Below are 6,000 nucleotides of genomic sequence, written 5' to 3' on the forward strand. Positions count from 1 at the left end.
GTTGTTCTTCAGAGCCGGGCTCGCTGACAGGTTTAAAACACAACGCGTCGCTTTCCCTGGCGTTCTGCTGCCTGGACTTATTCCTGCGATATCTTTATCAACACAATCGCCATGGTTTATGTTTTTATTAACATGTCCCTCGTCATGAATAGTTCTGAGGAGTTGTTTTAGTTTTCCATCAGTTATGAACGGAGCGCGGGAGGGGACTTGAGACAAAAAATAAATCTCCCAGAGACACACAGGTACTGACGCACGCACGCGCACGCACACACACACACACACACACACACACACACACACAGGTACTGACCCCCCCCCAAACACACAGGTAGTGACCTGCACACACACAGGTACTGACCTGCGCACACACACACAGGTACTGACCCACACACACACACACAGGTACTGACCTGCGCACACACAGGTACTGACAGACACACACACAGGTACTGACACGCACACACACACACACACACACACAGGTACTGACACACATACATAGGTACTGACAGACACACACACACACACAGGTACTGACACTCACGCACACACACGTACTGACAAACACACACACACACACTGAGACACACACTGAGACACACACAGATAGTGACACACACACAGGTACTGACACGCACACACACACAGGTACTGACAAACACACACACACAGGTACTGACACACACACACACACAGGTACTGACAAACACACACACACACAGATACTGGCAAGCACACACACACACACAGGTACTGACACAGACACACACACACACACACACACACACAGATAGTGACCCACACACACACGGGTACTGACAGACACACACACAGGTACTGACAAACACACACACACACACACACAGGTACTGACACACACACACACACGGGTACTGACAAACACACACACAGGTACTGACACACGCACACGCAAATGTTAAATCTAGCTAAGAGATTTAAGATGTATTTAAATATTTACCTAACTGTTAAATGTTGTAACTAGATTTCTAAATGATATCTGAATGCACACATTTATAAAAAGCTGTATTTATTTTCTCCTCATTTCTGGCAGCCCATACTAACGGCGCTCGGAACTTTGGCATTTTTAAATCCTAACGGTCTCTGCTCAGCGGAGTGGAATGTTCAGGAGCCGGTTGCCTAGCAGCGTCTCCGCCTCCTTCTCTGCCCCGCCCCCTCTCTCCCTCTCTCGTTGCTCCAGCTAGGAGTTCACATTCAGCTTCCTTAGATTATATAGCGCCATTCTTTACTAACTTTTACAAATGAGCTTAATGGAGGCTTCGTGTTTTTAAGATGGTTCAGGTGCAGTCCGGGCAGACTGACTGGAGAATCATTACAGTATACCGCACTGCGCTCGGCTTTGTGTGGAGACTGATACACAAAATAATGAACGACTGGTAAAGAAATCACGTGGATTGCTTTTTAATGCTAAATGTGTATCTGGTATTCTAAGTATTACCTACAATTAATAACTCAGCTATATTCATATTCAGAATGTGATACAGTATAAAGACAGGGTCCAGTATTAGAAATAAATAAACACGCTTTAAGAGAAACAGCAGAGATGTTTATTGCCCATTCCCATCCATTCTCTAGATGTTTCTACATTGTGGTTGGAATCCACAGGGACAAGGGACTCAGTGATGTTAAATAAAAAACTAGAGCCCACAATTAACCAATATAGAAAGGAAGGGGGGAGAAATGTATTGCCTGCGTGCAGCACCTTCCACTTTCCTCTATTAAATGTCATTTGCCATGTGTCTGCCCTGTTCTGAATGCTGTCGAGATCATTTTGAATGACCTTTGCTGCTGCAACAGTGTTTGCCACTCCTCCTGTTTTTGTGTCACTTGTTATTGATTTATTTATATAAATGTGTGTTTTGTTGTACAGCTCTTTATTATTATTTCTCATCTCGAGTGTGGTTTGATGTATTTGCTTCACTGGACCCCCCTAAACTACTTTCTCTCTTTCCTCTATGGAACTATACGAGCGAAACTCCGATTGGCTGAAGGACTGTCTGCCCCCCCCCCCCCCCCCCGTTGCTTAGCAACTGCGTCTCCCGTTCCACGGCTCTGCTTGCCAGCGGCTCGCTGCTTGATCTCCCCGCCCTGCCAATCATCTCCTGCCTTTATAAATGCGGAGGAATATTGTGAGAGGGAGAGCCGGACTTGTGAAGGAGATTCCGCGCTGCAGACTGGAGCTGGAACGCGGAGAGACTTTATAACTTCGTGTCGCACACCAGGAAGGCTGTGTGTGACCGGGAGGGGATCATTTCCAACACGAGGTGCAGCGTGTTGGGGTTCCCCGGTCAGGGAGCCTGTTAGTTTATTGTTAACGTTGTGTGCTTTATTTGATAGCTGTCCCGCTCCTGCAGCAAGGAGTCCTCTGTGTTTATTAGTTATATTATATTTTATTCTAGCGTGCACGCAGCTGTTTTATATATTCATTTTAAATAGATTGGGGGGAATTGGTACCGTGTACTTTATAAATGTAATCTACTAGACAGTTGTTAGACTGTGAAGTGAAGGTGGCATTGTCATATGGTTTACATTATTGTTAATGTGCTTGAGATTTTTAAAACAATTACTAATAAAAGCTTGTAAAGATTATTTTTGGTATATGAATAGTACCAATAGTACCAGTTCTTTTGGATCAGAATACAGTTACTCACAGGCTTGTGGACTGAGGCAGTACTGAAACTTTCAGTTCATTATTATGAAAACAATAAATAAAAAATGGGTGTATACTACAGCCGGTAGAGGGTGTCAAGTGTTTTAAAAAAATTCTATTTGCAAAAAGGTATTTACTCATTTCTATTTCAAATACATGTCTAGCAACCTATTTTCTATTTGTATTTTAAATAACTATGGAGACCAATGTTTTCTATCTAAAGGGTTTCCGAGACTATTTTGCCCATCCTTGGCATTCAGCTGTTAACTGTAAGGTTGGTTTCCAGGCAGATTGCCTTTCCGGGCAGCCTTCTCAATAGAGTCCAAGCTTCCGATTTCATTTGCAGTCATGAAGGGTGCGGTGGCCAAGTGGTAAGGCGTCGGTCTCGTAAACCGAAGATCACGGGTTCAATCCCCGTCCGTACCTTGTTGCTGTCTTTAAAACACTATTTGTTACTTGTTTGTACCTTTGCAGTTGAAATGAAAAATTCTATAATGCAACTTGTATTTTAATTTAAATACAAATGGGGGTATTCGGATTTGAACCTGGGATCTCTTGATCAGCAGTCAAATGCTCTACCGCTGAGCTATACCCCGACTCCAACAACACCATTTCCTATCAAGAACAACCAACGGTGCCGAGCTGTCAGTTTCGGAAATGCAACCTGTCAAGGCTAGTGATTTTTTACCTCGTATCCCGCAGAAAATTCCTGTGGCGCAATTGGTCAGTGTGTTTGACTCTTAACCCTTTAAGGACCGAGATTGTGTCAACACCACATCATACTGAAATTTCAAATTGAAAGCCACAGCTTGCTTTGCCAGACGGCTTTGACAGATTATTTAAGAGAAGCTATAACGTTCCCCAGAGTGAAAACAAGGACACCAATTCCAAGATGAGACTGTAACAAATTGATTTTTTGTGCATTGTTATAGGAAGAGAGTCAAATACAGCCAAAAAAAACGCTTGGTCCTTAAATAGTTTAGCAAACGGTTGGTTGCTTGTGTAGCAGGTCTTTATATACATATAGCTACATTTATGTTAATAATTTGACTACGCCACCTTGTGTTTATTGAGGACAAGGACCTCGAGTGGTTGGTTCCCACTCAAACTCTTTTATCCAGGAGAAACCAAGCAATCATATACCAAAAATAATCTTTACAAGTTTTTATTAGTAATTGTTTTAAAAATCTCAAGCACATTAACAATAATGTAAACCATATGACAATGCCACCTTCACTTCACAGTCTAACAATTGTCTAGTAGATAATGTCTATATATATATATATATAGACATGAGGAGGACTTGCATGGACACAGTTAGTGATGAACCTAATGATCCTTGTGAACCCGGTCAGACAAACCAGCATAAGAGAGAAAATAACCTCAACAGGCACAAGCCTGGAGTTAAATGACCAAGAGCTTGTGAGAAAACTGCATGGGACACAGCAAACACAGATCTCTGCGTTGCATTGGAAAGATTAAGTGGAACAGTTGAAAAGAAGCTGGATAAATTTGGGGACATCATCTACGCATATGGAAGTGAGAGGTTTGGAGTTGAAAAAAGGAAGGAAAAAGTACAAACCATTCCCGGAAAGTCTAGACGGCAGCAGGAGATTGAACGCTTAGTTAGAGAAAGGAGACAGCTGTAATCTGCCACAAGTGTTATTCAATCTGTAGTATTTTGCATTTAATCATATCCTGATATAACTATCATTGACACTGTTATCTGCTCTGATTACTGAATCGTATTTTGTCATATACTTGTATATTTTAGAACTGAAGTCATTGTATTTTCTCTTGCTCTTATATGTATGAATACTTGTACAGTGATTCTTGAAATGTGTTTTTGTTTACGATTGTAAATCACTCTGGGTAACTGCGTCTGTGTCCTCAGAAGGCTCTGATTATATTATGATTACTGTGAGGATCATATAACAAGTACTGATTTATTACAAATTGAGCAGAAACTGCATTTTCGTTTTAAGTAAATAAAAAATTGAAAAATGGTGAAAAGCTTTAAAATTGCATCGCTGCTGCTGCAAATAATAGGGTTAACACCTAAAACGAGTGTGTCCTCAGAATTAGCATGTGCCTTGTTTTATGGTCATTCCTTACTCAGCAATGAGACCATAGCGTCACTCTAATATTAAATCCATTTAATGTAAATCAAAATGTTTCTGGTAAAAGATGTACGATTCTTAACTCCAAATTAATTCATTTTCAAAGACAGCCTAAACCTACTGTAATTATTGCTATAGAAGTACCAGTTCTTTTGGATCAAAATACGGTTACTGACAGGCTTGTGGACTGAGGCAGTACTGAAACTTTCAGTTCATTATTATGAAAACAATAAATAAAAAATGGGTGTATACTACAGCCGGTAGATGATGGTGTCAAGTGTTTTTAAAAAAATACTATTTGCAAAATAGTATTTACTCATTTCTATTTAAAATACATGTCTGGCAACCTATTTTCTATTTGTATTTTAAATAAATCTGGAGACCAATGTTTTCTATTTAAAGAGTTTCCGTGACTATTTTGCCCATCCTTGGCATTCAGCTGTTAACTGTAAGGTTGGTTTCCAGGCAGATTGCCTTTCCGGGCAGCCTTCTCAATAGAGTCCAAGCTTCCGATTTCATTTGCAGTCATGAAGGGTGCGGTGGCCAAGTGGTAAGGCGTCGGTCTCGTAAACCGAAGATCACGGGTTCAATCCCCGTCCGGACCTTGTTGCTGTCTTTAAAACACTATTTGTTACTTGTTTGTACCTTTGCAGCTGAAATGAAAAATTATATAATGTAACTTGTATTTTAATTTAAATAAAAAAGGGGGTATTCGGATTTGAACCTGGGATCTCTTGATCAGCAGTCAAATGCTCTACCGCTGAGCTATACCCTGACTCCAACAACACAATTCCCTATCAAGCACAGCCAACGGTGCCGAGCTGTCAGTTTTCAGGAATGCAACCTGTCAAGGCGAGTGATTTTCTACCTCGTATCCCGCAGAAAATTGCTGTGGCGCAATTGGTCAGTGTGTTTGGCTCTTAACCCTTTAAGGACCGAGATTGTGTCAACACCACATCATACTGAAATTTCAAATTGAAAGCCACAGCTTGCCTTGCCAGACGGCTTTGACAGATTATTTAAGAGAAGCTATAACGTTCCCCAGAGTGTTCTGAAAACAAGGACACCCATTCCAAGATGAGACTGTAACAAATTGATTTTTTGTGCATTGTTATAGGAAGAGAGTCAAATACAGCCAAAAAACGCTTGGTCCTTAAATAGTTTAGCAAACGGTTGGTTGCTTGTGTAGCA

At 41.1% G+C, this 6,000-nt stretch overlaps 2 non-coding genes across 2 annotated transcripts; both read left to right on the forward strand.

The window, feature by feature from the left end:
* The first annotated feature begins 3,043 nt into the window (after positions 1-3,043).
* trnat-cgu (transfer RNA threonine (anticodon CGU)) lies at positions 3,044-3,115 on the forward strand. The gene has a single exon. It is a non-coding gene; the product is annotated as a tRNA-Thr (tRNA).
* A 2,227-nt stretch (positions 3,116-5,342) lies between these two features.
* Positions 5,343-5,414, forward strand: trnat-cgu (transfer RNA threonine (anticodon CGU)). Its single transcript has one exon. It is a non-coding gene; the product is annotated as a tRNA-Thr (tRNA).
* Positions 5,415-6,000: the final 586 nt, after the last annotated feature.

Source organism: Acipenser ruthenus, chromosome 50 (assembly GCF_902713425.1).
Source record: "Acipenser ruthenus chromosome 50, fAciRut3.2 maternal haplotype, whole genome shotgun sequence".
Lineage (NCBI taxonomy): Eukaryota > Metazoa > Chordata > Actinopteri > Acipenseriformes > Acipenseridae > Acipenser > Acipenser ruthenus.